The sequence below is a fragment of the Pseudophryne corroboree genome, chromosome 3 (assembly GCF_028390025.1).
Source record: "Pseudophryne corroboree isolate aPseCor3 chromosome 3, aPseCor3.hap2, whole genome shotgun sequence".
Classification (NCBI taxonomy): domain Eukaryota; kingdom Metazoa; phylum Chordata; class Amphibia; order Anura; family Myobatrachidae; genus Pseudophryne; species Pseudophryne corroboree.
Window position 1 is genome coordinate 24564461 of NC_086446.1, and position 17975 is coordinate 24582435.

Below are 17975 nucleotides of genomic sequence, written 5' to 3' on the forward strand. Positions count from 1 at the left end.
CCAGGGCCGCCACCTTGCTTCCTGGCAACCAGCCAGAGTAAAGATAAGCTGCACTACATCACACTCTCCTCACTCCTGCAGGCGCCCGTAGTGGAGACGACCATGAAAATGCTTTAACACCCACCATGCGTGCCCGGGCCACTATGTGAAAGGTCGGGCTGCGATCCACCCCAGATGCAGGGATAGCACCTGAAAGGGTTACGGCTCCATTACTGTGACGATCGGATCCACACATCCCCGAAACACCCTCAAGATGATATAACGCAACACAATAAAATACTACGCGTGCCATAATTAAGTAGCTGGACTTTATATATAATACTCTCTGGCACTTTACTCCCAACTCCGTGGCTGGAGTACCTAAAGCTGGCAAATCCATCCCCCTCTGGCGGTCGTTACTGTTAGCTACTTGTTCTACACTAACTGAAACCCGGAATACGTCGCAGTTTGGACCCCGATTACTCTCTAAGTACTTGCTGCGGCTCACCCCTCCGTCCTCCGGGCTCCCTGGAGCCTGCAATACTTGTTTTCCATCCCCATAGGAACCCGGCGCGGAGTGGTGGACCAGCAGCCTGACCTGCCTGGATTACTCGCTCACTGTACAATCTACGGACTGTGTCCATCATCCAATAATTTTCCGATCCTTTTTCTTTTTCTCTCCCACTCCCACCCCCCTTTTCATACATGCCATTATGTCCAAGAACAAAAAAGTAACGCAAGCCCCGACTAACTTCTTTGGCTCAAAGTCTAAGGGCCCGCAGAACCCCAACATGACCACGAGCTCCCCTCCCTCTCCGTGCTCTTCGGAAGTGGGTATCGATCCCCAGATACAGGCGGTAATGTTGAGCCTACTGGAGGGAGTGTAGTCTGCATTCAAACAGGAACTCTCGAACGCCATTGCAGAATTTAAGTCGGATCTCACAGCCCTCGGTAACCGAACAGACGCCTTGGAAACAAAGACCGACGATCTCTGCCGCTCCCAACATCGCCTTGACAGAGAGCTCACTAGGCTACACGAGGAAATGGAGACCCTTAAAGAGCGACAAGAAGACCAGGAAAATCGCTCGCGTAGAAATAATTTGCGCATACGCAGTGTTCCAGAATTGGTCCTCGGCCCTTCGCTGCCGTCATTTCTGAGAGAATTCTTCATACACCTCGTACCAGACCTCACGGACGAAGAGTGTCTCTGTGACAGGGCTCATAGAGCACTTCGTGCTAAACCGTCTCCTGCTCAACCGCCCAGGGATGTTATTGTCCGTTTCCATTATTTCCGCTCAAAAGAGAAAATCCTATCCTCCGTCCGAGACTCCCCAGAGATCCTGTTTAAAGGTATGCAGCTACAGATCTTTCAGGACCTGGCTCCCTCCACTATCCAAAAACGACGGGACCTCCAATCGGTCACCCGGGTCCTGCGACAGCACCAGATCAGATACAGATGGGGATTCCCCTTTCAACTCCACGTCTCGGCCAACAACGCTGTTCACTCTGTCAAGACTTTAACTCAAGGCCAGGAACTGCTTGCAAAGCTGGATCTCCTCCCTGCATCATCTGTAGCCGACATGGCGGCCTCATCATCTAAACCGCCACACTCTCAGTCTCCCCTGCCTGAATGGACAAGGGTGACACGACAACGCACTGTGGACAGCGACCCTCCCTGACCTGGGGTGACCCCCCGCTACGGCTTGTCCACGAAATGTTGGTGCAGCCCTGAAACGAGCAACGGCTGCGGAAGATTTGACCTCCGTCCAAAATCTAATGTCGTAACTATTCTTTGTTATTGCTGTTATAGTTAAGTTTAATTAATTTGTACTCCTGTGGTATCCCCCCCTTTTTTTTTTCTCTCCTCCCCCTCCCCCCCCCCTCCCCTTTTTTTTCCTTAACTTTTTGTTTGTAATTTTACTGCCTGGACACAGTTCTCCATGTTCTATATTATACTCTGTTCTTTATAAATGAAAAATGGCCACGACCATTCTCAACCCTTGTGGCCCGGGTGACATACACCCTCTCACATGGTATCTCTGTTACCCCCCCACAATCCCTTATTGTTGCTTACATTGTTACATATACAATTTTTTTTTCCCTGCGGCCCCCGAATGGGACCCACAATTTCAGGGATGTTTCCCCGTTTGGGGTTTTTCTTCTCTATGTTCTTCCCCCTCTCTCTTTTCATGTGGCCTCTGCTTGACCTTCCCGCTCCTTTTCTTGCTCTGCCCAGAGGGGTGGCCTCCTCCAGGCTCAAACTGTACGTTATCGGATCATGTTTGGCAATCTGTCATATTCCCTCACGTGACTAGCCATGTTCCTTAAAATATTTTCGGTCAATGTAAATGGCCTGAACTCCCCTAGGAAGCGTACTGTGTTTCTGAGTGCTTGCAGACGTGAGAAAGTCGACATAGCATTCCTTCAGGAAACACATCTCACCGGTTCCCACACTCAGCTTAAGGGCAAATGGTTCTCCCAGTCCTACTTCGCCTCGGCAGACTGTAAAAAACGTGGTGTGGCCATTTTAATTCACCGCAACATCCCGTTTATCCACTCTAGGCCAGTGACAGACCCAGACGGACGGTTCCTTATGGTAATGGGTACCCTCCGCTCTATGGCTCTCACTTTGGTCTCCACCTACGCCCCCAACCAAGACCAATCTCTGTTTTTTGACTCTCTCTAAACGCCTGTCACGAGAAGCACAGGGAAGCATTATCATGGGTGGTGATTTTAATACCATAATCGACCCGTCGTTAGATAGATCCGGCCCTCCACCTCACGCTTCCATGACGACCCTACCTCGGGCCTCCCGTACACTCACCGCCACCATGAAACACCACGGCCTTTGTGACACTTGGCGTTCCCAACACCCCCACACCAAAGATTTTACCCATTTCTCAGCTCCGCACCAACACTATTCCAGGATCGATATGATTCACATCTCCTCTGCCCTCGCACCTCTGATTACTGATGCGGGCATCACGCCACTGACATGGACAGACCATGCTGGGGTCTACCTCCTCATAGATATATACCGCACGCCCCGTCGGAAATATAAATGGCGTCTTGACGACTCGCTCTTGCAACACCCCTCTGCACTAGAGGAAATTAGACTGGCAATCACACACTATTTCACCGAAAATATGTCTCCTGATATCTCACTTAATGTCCTTTGGGAAGCTCACAAAGCCACGATTCGCGGCGCTTTGCTGGCGAAATCGTCGGCGATTAGGAAAAAAAACGCGCAGGAGATCGCCTCCCTCGAATCAGAACTAGCCACCTTACTATCCAAACATAAGGCATCCCCCGACGCTTCCCTGCTCCCTCAGATCGATTCCCTCCGGGGACAACTTAACACCCTCCTCTCTAACCGTGCAGCACTAATTCTTCGGAAACTGCAGCAACGTTTTTATGATAAAATGGACAAAATAGACTCCCTACTGGCCAACAAACTACGTCGCAAGCAGGCGCTGGGCGCAATAGATAAGTTGTACTCGCCACAAAGGGGAACCTATACATATGACCCTGAAGTGATGACCGAAGATTTCCGCCTGTTTTATAGCTCCCTTTATAACCTGTCTGACCCGCCCCCTCTGTCGCCTGACGGGGCTGGGGGAGCACGCGCATACTTGTCTGATACCCCCCTCCCAGCCCTATCTGACACCCAGTTAGAAGCCCTTAATAGTCGGATCTCGGAGGAGGAGACAATAGCCGCCATACGTTCCATGCGCTCGTCAGCCGCACCAGGCCCGGATGGTTTCACAGCCCAATATTATAAACTGTTCGTGAAAGAGCTTGCCCCACACCTATCCTCCCTATTTAACGATATTCTTGAGGGAGCCTCCTTCCTGCCGGAGACGACCTGGGCCGACATAGTGGTAATCCCAAAGCCTGACAAAGACCCGACCAGTTGCTTAAATTATAGACCAATCTCCTTATTGAATGTCGACCTGAAAATATATGCGAAAATATTAGCTAACCGTCTGGCTCCCCTGATGCCCGGTCTGGTCCACCCGGATCAGGTCGGCTTCATCCCTGGACGCCAGGCGTCTGATAACACTAGAAGGGCTATAGATCTAATTTACTCAATTCAAAAACGGAAATCTCCCTCTCTTATTCTGGCTCTCGACGCAGAGAAGGCCTTCGACCGCATTTCGTGGTCTTTTGCCTTTGCGGTCCTAGACAAAATGGGATTCTCTGGAAAATTCCTAGAGGGGATTAAAGCACTCTACCGCTCCCCGTCGGCCCAGGTTTTGGTTAACGGTGTCTCATCCACCAGCTTTGGGATTACCAATGGTACCAGGCAGGGATGCCCCCTCTCCCCTTTAATCTTCGCACTAGTCATGGAACCCCTTGCAGCAAAGATCCGTGATAACACCACTATCCACGGAATATCCACAGGCCTATCCGAACACAAGATAGCGTTATATGCTGATGATGTCCTGATCTCCCTCACAGACCCAGCCTAGTCCCTCCCCGCTCTCTTATCTGAGATCAGTTCGTATTCACAGTTATCTGGTTATAAAATAAATATTAACAAAACAGAGGTCCTCAACTTTCATATCCCGGCAGCTCTCAAACAAGACCTTCAAACTATCCTTCCCTGTAACTGGTATGCAAAGAAAATCAAATACCTCGGTGTGTACCTGACCCATCATCACCATCAGCTTTTCCAAGCATACTATCCCCGCTTATTGCAGACAATCCAGGAAGATTTGCTGGAATGGTCCAGCTACTTCATCTCATGGATAGGCAGAATAAACTCCGTCAAGATGAGCGTGCTCCCTCGACTTCTGTATTTATTTCAGACTCTCCCGATTTATGTTCCTACCTACGTCTTTAAGACATTACAACGCCAATCCTCCTTTTTTATCTGGAATCATAAACGTCCCCGCGTTAGACTCAAATTGCTTCAGCGCCCCACCAGAAATGGGGGCCTGGGTATTCCGGACTTTCAGAAATATTTTTATGCTGCGCAACTCTCTCAATGTGCACAATGGTGCAACGAGGGCGGGACGCGGAAGGTTTGGGTGGGGATCGAGGCAGAGGAGACAAGTCTAGCTACACTATCCTCCCTATTATGGCTCCACCAGAACCAACGCCCCCGGACAGCCCTCTCACACCCGGTAGTAAGTCGCTCACTAGCGACATGGGACGTGACAAACAGACGGTTCAGTTTGGCCCCATACCCGTCCCCGTTAATTCCGCTCTTTCATAATCCAGCCTTCCCCCCAGGTATGTGTAGAACCTCGCATACATCCTGGCGCTCGAGTGGTTTGCTATATGTTAACGACATCACCTCCTATGCCACCTTCCCACAATTTGCAGATATCCGAGAAGGAACGGTAATCCCTCCCTCATACTTCTTTCGTTATCTGCAAATTCGACATTTCCACTCCACCACTACCACTACCCTTCTCCACAGACAATTATCCCCCTTCGAATACATTAGCTGGAAACGCACCAGCACCAAGTGCCTCATTTCAGATATTTATGCTTTACTTAGCGATTACCCCACTTCACCCCGGACCCCCCACGAGTTAGCATGGGAAAAGGAGCTGGGATTTACTATAGATAATGAAGATTGGGTTGACATCTGGGATAATGCGGCCTCCAGCTCCATATGTGTGAGAATAAAAGAAAATATCTACAAATTACTATACCGCTGGTATTATGTTCCTTCCCGTCTACATACTATGTTTCCTGACACTCCAGATAGCTGCTGGAGGGGTTGTACGGATGTTGGCTCATTCTTACACATATGGTGGACCTGCCCAAAAATCTTTAAAATTTGGGGTGAACTTATTACCTTGCTCTCGCGCTTATTTGACACCTCCATCCCTCCTGACCCCCAATACTTTTTGCTCCCCATGACCCTCCCTACTCTTAACAGACACCAAAACAAGCTATTTCGACATGTAGTTTCGGCAATGACATGCCAAATAGCCACGGACTGGAAGAGCCCGACTCCCTCCCCAATGCCGGTGATAATCTCCCGAATTTGGTATGTCCACAAAATGGAATATATGACCGCTGTCATACGTAACACCTCAAAGCAATTTGATAAAGTATGGTCCCCGTGGCTAAGCCTACAACAGGCTCCCTCCCCATTTGCAACATGACATGGCACACCGCTGCTCTGCCCACCTCTTGTCTCTGAAGGCCACCCCTTCACCCCCTTCTACCCCCCTTCCTTCTTTTCTGAATTGATATGCTCTGCCCCCTCTACCTTTCCGACCCCTTCTATCCTCTCTCTGAGTATTCTTTTCTTCTTATTTCCTCCGCTAACTCTCTTTGACGGACGGCCACTCCGTTGCCGAGAGTTACCCACTTCAAATGCCTTAACTTTAATCTTTTACAAAAGGAAAAAAAAAAAAAAAAGGATCCACTCAGTTGATGTAACAATTTATTGTAGCTACATTTGCTCTTTAAATGCCCATTTTGTCTGGGTGTTCTGTTATTATTGTAACCAATTTGTGATCCATCTAATAAAATGTGTTTAAAAAAAAAAAAAAAAAGTCTGACACGCCAGGTTTTTACATTCACGGATATATTCTACCTGCTTCAAAACATGCTGAGTAGTTGATTCAAGCGTTCTTTACAGTACTATTGTATATTCTCTGCATTGTATGTGACCGTGCTAGTTCTGCTGCCTGTTTTCACTTTCAGTGTATCTATCCCGGTTATTTCTCAAAGTGTATGTATATATATATATATAGATATGTGTGTTTAGTCACGTACCACGCTCTGCACTTGTATCTCACTGCATTTAGTGTGCAGGGTGAGACCACTTTGTTCTGACATGTCTAACACAAAGGGACGCAAACAAGCAGAATCCCCTGTGTTACTCTCATGCAGAGTTTGCTCGGGAGGGTTACCTGCGGAGGATGTCATACATGATGTCCTCTGTGCTAACTGTTATACACCCCCTAGTTGGTCAACACTTCCTGCCTCCACGCAGGAGCTTCCCTGGGCTGCCTCTTCTACACTGTTAGGTACTTTTGTAGACCACCAAATGCCTACTATGGCACTACCTCCTAATATAGTACCAATAGTAAATCCACCTTGGGGAGATAACCTGTCTAATCAGATGGAACAATTAACGCAGACCCTGACTAGACAAAAGGCTCCGTCAGGGCATCAGCATGTCACTGGTTCCTCTAAGCAGGCTACCTCATCCTCCCAATCCACAGTCTTCTCAGACGTGTCATCTGAGGAGGAAGGTGAGCATACAGCTCTATCTGACACTGACTGCTGTGCTGCAGAAGAGGAAACTTCCATTTTGATAGATGTTCCTGCTCTTGTAGAAGCAATTAAACACATTCTTCAACTCTCGGATGAGGAAGAACCCACAGCGGTTGCTAAGAAAACTTATATGTTTAAAAAGCAAAAGGTGATTTAAATTGAATTATTCCAATCTGATCATTTGATGGAAATTAGGCAGGAATCCTGGAACACTTCTGGTAAGAAGTTCTCTTTATCTAAGCGTACATTAGCTCGTTATCCTCTGTCAGTGGCTATCTGTAACAGGTGGAAAACCCCACCTCCAGTGGACTCTCATGTCACCCGTCTTGTGGTGTCGTCCACTCTGCCTGTCATCACTGTCACCTCAGTGAAGGAACCAACAGACAAACATATTGAAAGCTGTCTAAAATCTATTTATTTCCTCACAGGGGCTATACATAGTCCCACTGTGGAGGCTTCTTTGGCCGCAAAGGCTATTGAAGCATGGGTGCAGGAACTTGAGGAGGAATTGCCTTCCGTATATGTCAGATGAAGGCAGTATGTATCTGTTTCTCATTATATTCAGGAAGCTTTACCTGAGGCTGGCGTGTTGGCTGCTAAGGCATCAGCTACATCTATATTAGCACGCCTACATACTTGGAAGGTAGATTTAGATTCCAAGAAAACTTTAGAAATTCTTCCCTTTACTTTAGAAATTCTTTTTGGGGAGGAGATAAATAAAATTGTGTCTTGGCTGCAGCCAAGACGGCCTTTTTGCCCCGGACCAAGCCTGCTCAGAGGGCCAAAAATGCTACTTTTCGTCTTTTTCGTCCACAAGGAAAAGCTAAAGGACAGTCATTCCCTAGATAGTCACGCCCGGAAAAACCATCTAAGCCCAAGATCAAGCAACCCTGGGCAGCTCATCAACCTGCAGCAAAGTCTGACAAGCCTGCAGACTGACGAGGTGGGCCGCTTTCTGGGGGACCCCAGGGTGGGAGACCAACTTCTGCACCTTGTACGGGTTTGGAACACAACCACTTCAGATGCCTGGGTGCTAGAAGTTGTCTCACGGGTACACCGTATCATTCAAGGGACGTCCCCCTCAACAGTATTTCACCATGGGCCTACCATCAGACCCGGAAAAGGCACAAATTCTACAGACTGTGGTCAGTTCTCTCCTACACTCAGGAGTGATTGTGTTGGTTCCTCAGTCCCAACGGGGCAGAGGCTACTACTCGACCCTGTTCCTGGTTCCAAAATCCAACGGGTCACACTGGCGTATTCTAAATCTCAAATCTTTGAACAAGTTTGTGAGAGTTTCCAAGTTTCACATGGAACCATTGCGTTCCATAGTTCTAGCCATGGAACCTGGGGACTTCATGGTTTCCCTAGATATACAAGATGCATGTCTGTATATTCCTATTGCTCCTTCGCATCAGCGGTTCCTGCGTTTTGCTATTGGCAACCAACATTATCAATTCCAGTCTCTGCCATTTGGCCTGGCTATGGCACATTGCATTTTTACCAAGGTCACGGCTGTCATGACTGCATATTTCTGTCGCCAGAGTATACGGATTCTTCCACACCTGAACGATTTGCTGAATCTGGTGAACTCACGCGACGTTCTCCTCCGTCATCTCCAACTGACAATGGCCTTCCTGCAGAATCACGGCTGGCTGATAAATTGGAACAAGTCCTCCCTTACTCCATCACAAAGGATGGTGCATCTGGGAGCACTTCTAGACACAGTCAACGACTGTACCTATCACCGAACAAAGTCTTGAAACTACAGAGCAGGATACAACACTTCCTTCACCATACTCGGGTGTCTGTGCATTCAGCAATGTAAATTCTCGGGCTGATGGTGTTAACATTCGACATGGTCGAGTTTGCTCAGTATCACTCCCGTCCCCTGCAACGTCTGATCCTTTCCAGGTGGAACGGCCAGCCTCATCTCATCAGATCACAAATGATGTCTCTGACTATGGAGATTTGCCTGTCACTGACCTGGTGGCTCCAGGACCAGCAACTGAACAGGAGATCTTCAACTGAGTCCTGCTTATGACGAATGCCAGCCTGTGCAGCTGGGGAGCAGTGACCGAACAGCACTCTTTTCAGAGACGTTGGACCCGGGTAGGGTCTCACCTGCCAATCAATGTGTTGGAATTGAGGGCAGTGTTCAATGAATTAACCCTAGCCCGCCCTCTAATACAAGAAAGACCACCACGGTGGCTTATATCAATCATCAGGGTGGCACTTGCAGCAAGATGTAGATGCAAAGGTGTCCAAAATTATCAGATGGGTCGAACGTCATCTGCCGCCATTTCTGCGGTATTCATTCTGGGCGTACTCAACTGGGAAGCAAACTTCCCGTCGTCAGGATATTCTCACCGGAGAGTGGTCTCTTCACCCAGGGGACAGATCTCCAGACGTGGATCTCATGGCTTCTCGGCACAATTACAAATTTCCGGTCTTTGGATCACGAACCAGGGATCCTCAGGAAGCATTCATAGATGCATTTTCAGTCCCGTGGACGGGTCCTTCGGAAGTTCAAACAAGAAGGAGGAAACCTCATTCTGGTAGCTCCAGCAAGGCCCAGATGTCATTGGTTCGACGATCACCAGGGCCTCTCAGCAGGGCAACCCCTTCCACTTCCTCAGCGATGGGACGTTCCCTCTCAGGGCCCATATCTCCATCCGGACCTGGCCCGGCTGTCTTTGACGGCGTGGCTCTTGAATCAGCGATCCTGAAGATAAAAGGATTTACTATAGAGTATGGCACACTTACTTCACTTGGTGCGCTGTCAAGCGTTATGATGCCACTCATTTTCGAACCTCCAGAATTCTTGCATTTCTTCAAAGAGGTTTAGACTTAGGCCTTCGTCTTGCCTCTGTCAAGGTACACATTTCTGCCTTGTCTGGTTCCAAAGCAGGATTGCCTCACTACCTGATGTGCACACGTTTCTTCAGGGTGTCATTCCCATTGAACCTCCCTATGGGCCTAATTCAGACCTGATAGATGTGCGAAAAAACGCACATCTATGATCAAAATCTTAGACATGCGGGGGGACGCCCAGCACAGGGGAAGTCCGCTCCGCATGCTGGGTCCTGCTCCCCCCCGCAGACATGTGAAAGCATCACACGCCGGCAATGCTTTCGCACCTGCAGAGTAGCTCTCTGCCTACACAGCCTAGGGTGGCAGGTGGCTACCCGCCATGTTTAGAGTCTCAGTGGCTGCGTGTGACGTCACGCAGCAGCCTCGGCCCCACCCTGCAAATGGTCCGGAGACGACTGCATTGTCAAGCCTGCACACCCCCAACGCCGCCGAAACGCTCGCGTCCGCCCCGCAACCGCATCTGCTTGTCAATCAGGCAAAGGCAATCGCACAAGTGAGATGCCGTCACATCTCCCTGTGTGCGCACGCGCAGTGCGGCTGCCGCGCGTTCGCGCACAGCACAGGGCTTCAGCCAGCGTATGCTGCAGCAACCAGGTCTGAATTAGGCCCTATGTCCCTCCTGTGGCTCCATGGGATCTGTCTGTTGTGTTGGACACTCTTCAGGAGGCCCCCTTTCAACCTCTGGTCTCAAATGGCTGACTGCCAAGACACTTTCTCTTGCGTCCTAGAGGATGCTGGGAACTCCGTAAGGACCATGGGGTATAGACGGGCTCCGCAGGAGACATGGGCACCCTAAAGACTTTTTATGGGTGTGAACTGGCTCCTCCCTCTATGCCCCTCCTCCAGAGGGGCATAGAGGGAGGAGCCAGTTCACACCCATAAGAGGAGATCCTGTGCCCAGAGGAGACTGGTTGCACACTAGGGGAGCTCTACTGAGTTTCTCTGAAAAGACTTTGTTAGGTTTTTTTATTTTCAGGGAGCACTGCTGGCAACAGGCTCCCTGCATCGTGGGACTGAGGAGAGAGAAGCAGACCTACTTAAGTGATAGGCTCTGCTTCTTATGGTACTAGACACCATTAGCTCCAGAGGGTCGGAACACAGGTGTCGTCCTTGCTGTTCGTCCTAGAGCCGCGCCGCCGTCCTCCTCACAGCGCCGGAAGATAGAAGCCGGGTAAGTAAGGAAGCAAGTATACTTCAAAGGCGGCAGAAGACTTCAGATCTTCACTGAGGTACCGCGCAGCGGTCGCGCTGCGCACCATTGCTCCCACACACACACAAGGCACAGCAAGGGTGCAGGGCGCAGGGGGGGGCGCCCTGGGCAGCAATTATGGCCTCAGAATTAGACTGGCAGATATATAGATACTGCAGAGGCAGTATATATTAAAAACCCCGCCAGTATAAAGAAAATTAGCGGGACCGAGGCCCGCCGTCGAAGGGGTGGAGCTTGATCCTTCAGCACTAACCAGCGCCATTTTCTCCACAGCATGCTGCAGAGAAGCTGCTCCCGGACTCTTGCCCTGCTGTACAAGTAACACATGGCAAAAACGAGGGGGGGGGGACATTTATTTGGTGCTAATTTTGTTATAAAAGCACTTTACAGGTCTGGGACTTTGTTTGAGAGCGTAGGGGCGCTGGGTGTGTGCTGGCATACTCTCTCTCTGTCTCTCCAAAGGGCCTTATTGTGGGTCTGTCCCCATATCCATATATCCCAGTGTGTGTGAGGGTGTCAGTACATGTGTGTCGACATGTCTGAAGCGGAAGGCTCGTCTAGGGAGGAAGCAGAGCAGATGGTGGTGGTGTCTCCGTCGGCATATGGAGGTTTTACCTTACAAGGGTGAGGTTTTATTTGGGGAAGGTCTCGCGGACCTGGTTTCCACAGCTATCGTGGGTAAATCTACTTTTTTGCCTTTTGTTCCCCCACAGCAAAAGAAAACTCCACAATATCAGATGCAGTCCTTTCGGTCGCATAAGTCCAGAAGAGGTCGGGGCTCATCCTTCCTCGCCAGAGGTAAGGGTAGAGTGAAAAGAACGCCTGCTACGGCTAGTTCCCACGAGCAGAAGTCCTCCCCGGCTTCCACTAAATCCACCGCATGACGCTGGGGCTCCACTGAGGGAGTCCGCACCGGTGGGGGCACGTCTTCGACTCTTCAGCCAGGTCTGGGTTCTGTCAGACGTGGATCCTTGGGTGCTGGAAATTGTGTCCCAAGGCTACAAACTGGAATTCGAAGAGGTGCCTCCTCGCCGATTTTTCAAGTCGGCCTTGCCAGCTGCTCCCCCAGAGAGGGAAATAGTGTTAGCTGCAATTCAAAAGCTGTGTCAACAGCAAGTGATTATCAAGGTTCCCCTAGTCCAACAGGGGAAAAGGTATTATTCAACCCTGTTCGTGGTCCCGAAACCGGATGGCTCAGTCAGACCCATTTTAAATCTAAAATCCCTAAACCAGTACTTGAAAAAGTTCAAATTCAAGATGGAATCGCTCCGGGCTGTGATCTCCAGCCTGGAAGGGGGGGATTTTATGGTGTCACTAGACATAAAGGATGCATACCTTCATGTCCCCATATATCCCCCTCATCAGGAGTACCTGAGATTCGCTGTACAGGACTGTCATTACCAGTTTCAGACGTTGCCGTTTGGGCTTTCCACGGCCCCGAGGATTTTTACCAAGGTGATGGCGGAGATGATGGTGCTCCTGCGCAGGCAGGGAGTCACAATTATCACGTACTTGGACGATCTCCTGATAAAAGCGAGATCGAGAGATCAATTGCTGAAAAGCGTGTCTCAATCCCTGAGAGTGCTACAACAGCACGGTTGGATTCTAAATCTACCAAAGTCTCAATTGATTCCAAAGACTCGTCTATCATTCTTAGGCATGATTCTGGACACAGAACAGAAGAGGGTTTTTCTCCCAATGGAAAAAGCCCAGGACCTCCAGAACATGGTCAGAGACCTGCTAAAACCAAAAAGAGTGTCTGTTCATCAATGCACTCGAGTTCTGGGAAAAATGGTGGTAGCCTACGAGGCCATCCCCTTCGGCAGGTTCCATGCGAGGACATTTCAGTGGGACCTTCTGGACAAGTGGTCCGGGTCCCATCTACAAATACATCAGAAGATAAGCCTGTCCCCCAGGGCCAGGGTGTCTCTCCTGTGGTGGCTGCAGAGTGCTCACCTTCTAGAGAATCGCAGGTTCGGCATTCAAGACTGGGTTCTGATAACCACGGATGTGAGCCTCCGAGGATGGGTGTGAAGATACGGGGTTCTTCTAATCACTCAGACACAGAGCCGATGAAACCAAAGTGATGGTTTATTTCTCACAGCACACAGGAATAGATAATTCACAGGAAGCAGAAGTAAATATAGCCCAGAAACAGTATACAGGTAGCAGTCCAGATAGTAAGTCCCAGTAGAGGATTTAGGTCCACAGCAATACCGTGCAGAAGTTCCAGATAAACAGGTCCACACAGCAGAACTATCACTGAGTCCACACAGCAGTGATAGCAGATTAGTCCATGCGGTAGTAAGTACATATGGTGATGCGTTCCACAAGGTTCCCTGGCAGAGAATCACCCCTTAGCCAGAGTCCTGCGACTAACATGCAGAGCTGACCTGCGCAACCTCTTTTAAAACCTTCCAAATGCCCATCATGCCGCGCTCACCTGGGGAGGAGACGCAGGTTCCTGATTGGTGGTATCCCACCTCGGGTATTTCCCTGCTCCCTCCCACAGCTGGCCTTCTCCTGCTGACCACATGCTGGGTCAGGCTCCGCATTGTCTGTGAGGGACCAGGATGGAACAGAGGAAAGTAAACAGAAGGAACAATGACAGGGAAATTGGTTTAAGTCCTGATTGTCCCCTGTGGAGGAGAAGCTTCAAAGAGACATTACTTGGTCCTCAAATGTATTTCCTGTGTGACCATATAAGGATCACAAGATGGACTCAATAGGCATAGCAATGATAACCTGTAATAACCTCATACCAGACTGGCATTCTCCTACAATAACATAACATGACAGCACTATGTGCCAGGTCACAGCACACCTGTATTTACCTGGGTAAGATTATAGTACAGAATATATAGGCTAATGGATGAACACACACATGGGGTAATAGTGACACAAGCCAGAGAGACATGGGAACAGAAGGAATAAAAAGTACATTAAACGCTATAAAGATTGAAACACCACAAATACAGTATTAGCCCCTCGATATCCCCACATTCCTTCCTCTACTTTTTTATTCCTGTTCTGAAGTGTTGAGGAAACAATACCACCCAGGAGCGGTGGGTGCAGGGGAGAGAATATCATGCATGTGTGTACCACCTGAGTCCCACAGGGTGATGTCACACCAGACCCATGTGGTAAGAGGCAGTAGTGTTAAACAACCAGCAAGGACAATATTACAATATGACACATTCATTTTCACCAGCAGGGGATTTAGCAATTCAGGTGTTTGGTATCCCCACTCCGCAACATTGCAAACTTTTACACCCGGCACACCTAGTGGGTGTACTAATACCTGTGCCTCTGGCACAACGGGGCAGGGAGTACCTTCCACCTCCCCCCCTTGCACAAGGAACAGCTGCCTAAAGGCAGACCAATGTTGGTGTTCTGCCCCCAGCACTTCCGCAACTCTGTCCAGTCCTTCCTTCCTCAAACCCCAACTAGGGGGCGGGCAAATCTCCGTACAGCACGTGGTCTCAATACCCAGTGCTGAGGATGGACCCTTCATCAGAAACAATTCAGCTGGTGGCTGCAGGGGAGTCACCAGCACAGGCTGGTCCTGTGCCCGCGCTTCCCCCTCAAAAGCCAGTATCTCACCTGCAGCGCCTTCTGCGCACTCCTCCTCCTGGATAACCTCCTCCCCCGCCAGTCCTGTGCGCTTGGTAGCTGGTGGGGTACCAGTCAGGGTTTTAACAACTGAAGCTTCCACAATTATCTCCACAACTTTCTCTTGCTCTGCAGATGGAAGGGGAGCGGGTTGCACTGTGCCTTCACCCAGGTAAAGGAGACAAGGTAACAAGCGGCATCTCCCAACCTCCACTTGATCTGTAGTTGCTTGGATCTGGCTTATGGCAGGCACATCCCTCGGCACATAGTTACAGTCCACACTTTCACAGGTATTACGGTGGTGCAACACATCCTTTTCTAGTTCCTGCTCTGATATTATGTCAACAGTCTCTGCTACCAATGTCACTTTTGAATCACAGGGTACGTACCAGTATTCACATCGTAGCTCCTCATTCTCCAAATCGTTAAAATGGAATAATCCTTCATAATCTTCTTGTGGAGTTAGGGTAGCAGGAGATACACAGGGCATGTTCTCATCAGCCTTCCTCAGTGAAATGAATGGGGCTGCCATTGCCAATCCATCGCGATGAGCCTCCCCCAGCTGAATAAGCTGGGCATCCTGGAGCAAGAGGCCATCCGTGACTGGTATGTTTGTAGTTGGGGAGTGGAACAATACTCCCCCATCCATGGTGATCTCTTGGGCACAGTCTTCATAGATTCCCTGGCAGCTGGTTACTAGGTCTACATCTTCCACCTCAGCAAAAGGGAAGGTGTAGCACAGCTCCTCCTGGGATGACTGTATTGTGGGCATAGCCTTCACTTCAGCGCTAGCCTCTCCCAGCATAGTACACCGGGCAACTGCTTCCCTTGGGTGTGGGAGAAGCTGTTGCAGACGGTGCCTTTCTCCATCCACCCTACAACACTGGTCTAGCCATGCTGGGGTATCCAGGAGCCCCTGATCCATTGCCTCTTCCTCTGCCACAATGAAGCACTCCTCCAGACACTCCAGCTGTTCCCACACACTCATCCCTGGGCCGAGACGAAGGATCCACGCCCGGTAATCGGTGAACGCTTTTGTTGGATCCCGCTGATCCTGGAGAATAAGCTGGAGGATTTCCCTGCGAGTGCAGAATTGGAAAGGGATGCCTCGCAGCTGGCATTCTGCTATCAGCTCCTCCATGCTCATTTCTTCCAATGTGGTTATGGGCCCCGTTGACAATGACTTTGCTCCCTTGGTAACAGGCACTTGCAAGGCGGACCCCTCAGTCATCTGCCCGGGTTGCACTGGCCCCATTTTGGATATTTCCTCTGTCTCTAACCCAGAAGATAATTGATTCTGGACTTGCCCTTCAGCCTCAGAATATTGACTTCTCTGTATCATTTGGGTCACTGTAGCACTCACTTCCTCTGTGAATTCTACAAACTCTGGCTCCCTCAGCAGATTCCATGAGGCTGCCTCACTTTTACAGTGCAGGAATGCATCCCCCAGGTAACACAACTTGTCCTGTATGCTGGATACTCTCCAGCCACTGATCATCCGCCTAGCTTCATTCCAGTACTCCCAAATGTACTGCATCTTTATAGCACTCAATAACAGATCCGGCTTACCAGCCTGCCGATACACCGACACACCTCCATCCACGAGCTCCACTGCCCTGGGCGACTTGAGGCGTTCATTTTCTTTCCTTGGAAACATTTTATTTTGCACAGGACTGACACCTGCTCACTTGTTACCACCTCACTGCAGATCCTCTTGCATTACATATGGCCTGTTCCTCTGCTCTCTGCTGGGCCTTCACGCTTCCTGCGGTCGTTGTTTGGTGTCTGAATGATCCCACCGCTGCCGCCAAATGTGAAGATACGGGGTTCTTCTAATCACTCAGACACAGAGCCGATGAAACCAAAGTGATGGTTTATTTCTCACAGCACACAGGAATAGATCATTCACAGGAAGCAGAAGTAAATATAGCCTAGAAACAGTATACAGGTAGCAGTCCAGATAGTAAGTCCCAGTAGAGGATTTAGGTCCACAGCAATTCCGTGCAGAAGTTCCAGATAAACAGGTCCACACAGCAGAACTATCACTGAGTCCATACAGCAGTAATAGCAGATTAGTCCTTGCAGTAGTAAGTACATATGGTGATGCGTTCCACAAGGTTCCCTGGCAGAGAATCACCCCTTAGCCAGAGTCCTGCGACTAACATGCAGAGCTGACCTGCGCAACCTCTTTTAAAACCTTCCAAATGCCCATCATGCCGCGCTCACCTGGGGAGGAGACGCAGGTTCCTGATTGGTGGTATCCCACCTCGGGTATTTCCCTGCTCCCTCCCACAGCTGGCCTTCTCCTGCTGACCACATGCTGGGTCAGGCTCCGCATTGTCTGTGAGGGACCAGGATGGAACAGAGGAAAGTAAACAGAAGGAACAATGACAGGGAAATTGGTTTAAGTCCTGATTGTCCCCTGTGGAGGAGAAGCTTCAAAGAGACATTACCTGGTCCTCAAATGTATTTCCTGTGTGACCATATAAGGATCACAGGATGGACTCAATAGGCATAGCAATGATAACCTGTAATAACCTCATACCAGACTGGCATTCTCCTACAATAACATAACATGACAGCACTATGTGCCAGGTCACAGCACACCTGTATTTACCTGGGTAAGATTATAGTACAGAATATATAGGCTAATGGATGAACACACACATGGGATAATAGTGACACAAGCCAGAGAGACATGGGAACAGAAGGAATAAAAAGTACATTAAACGCTATAAAGATTGAAACACCACAAATACAGTATTAGCCCCCCGATATCCCCACAATGGGGAACAGTCACACAAGGAAGGAATTTTCAGGGACTATGGTCAAGCCAGGAGGCTTGTCTACACATCAACGTACTGGAATTGAGGGCCATATACAACGGCCTACGACAAGCGGAGAATCTTCTTCGCGACCTACTGGTTCTGATTCAATCAGACGTCACAGCCGTGGCTCATGTAAACTGCCAAGGCGGGACAAGGAGCAGAGTGGCGATGGTGGAAGCCACCATGATTCTTCGCTGGGCGGAAAATCACGTAAGCGCTCTGTC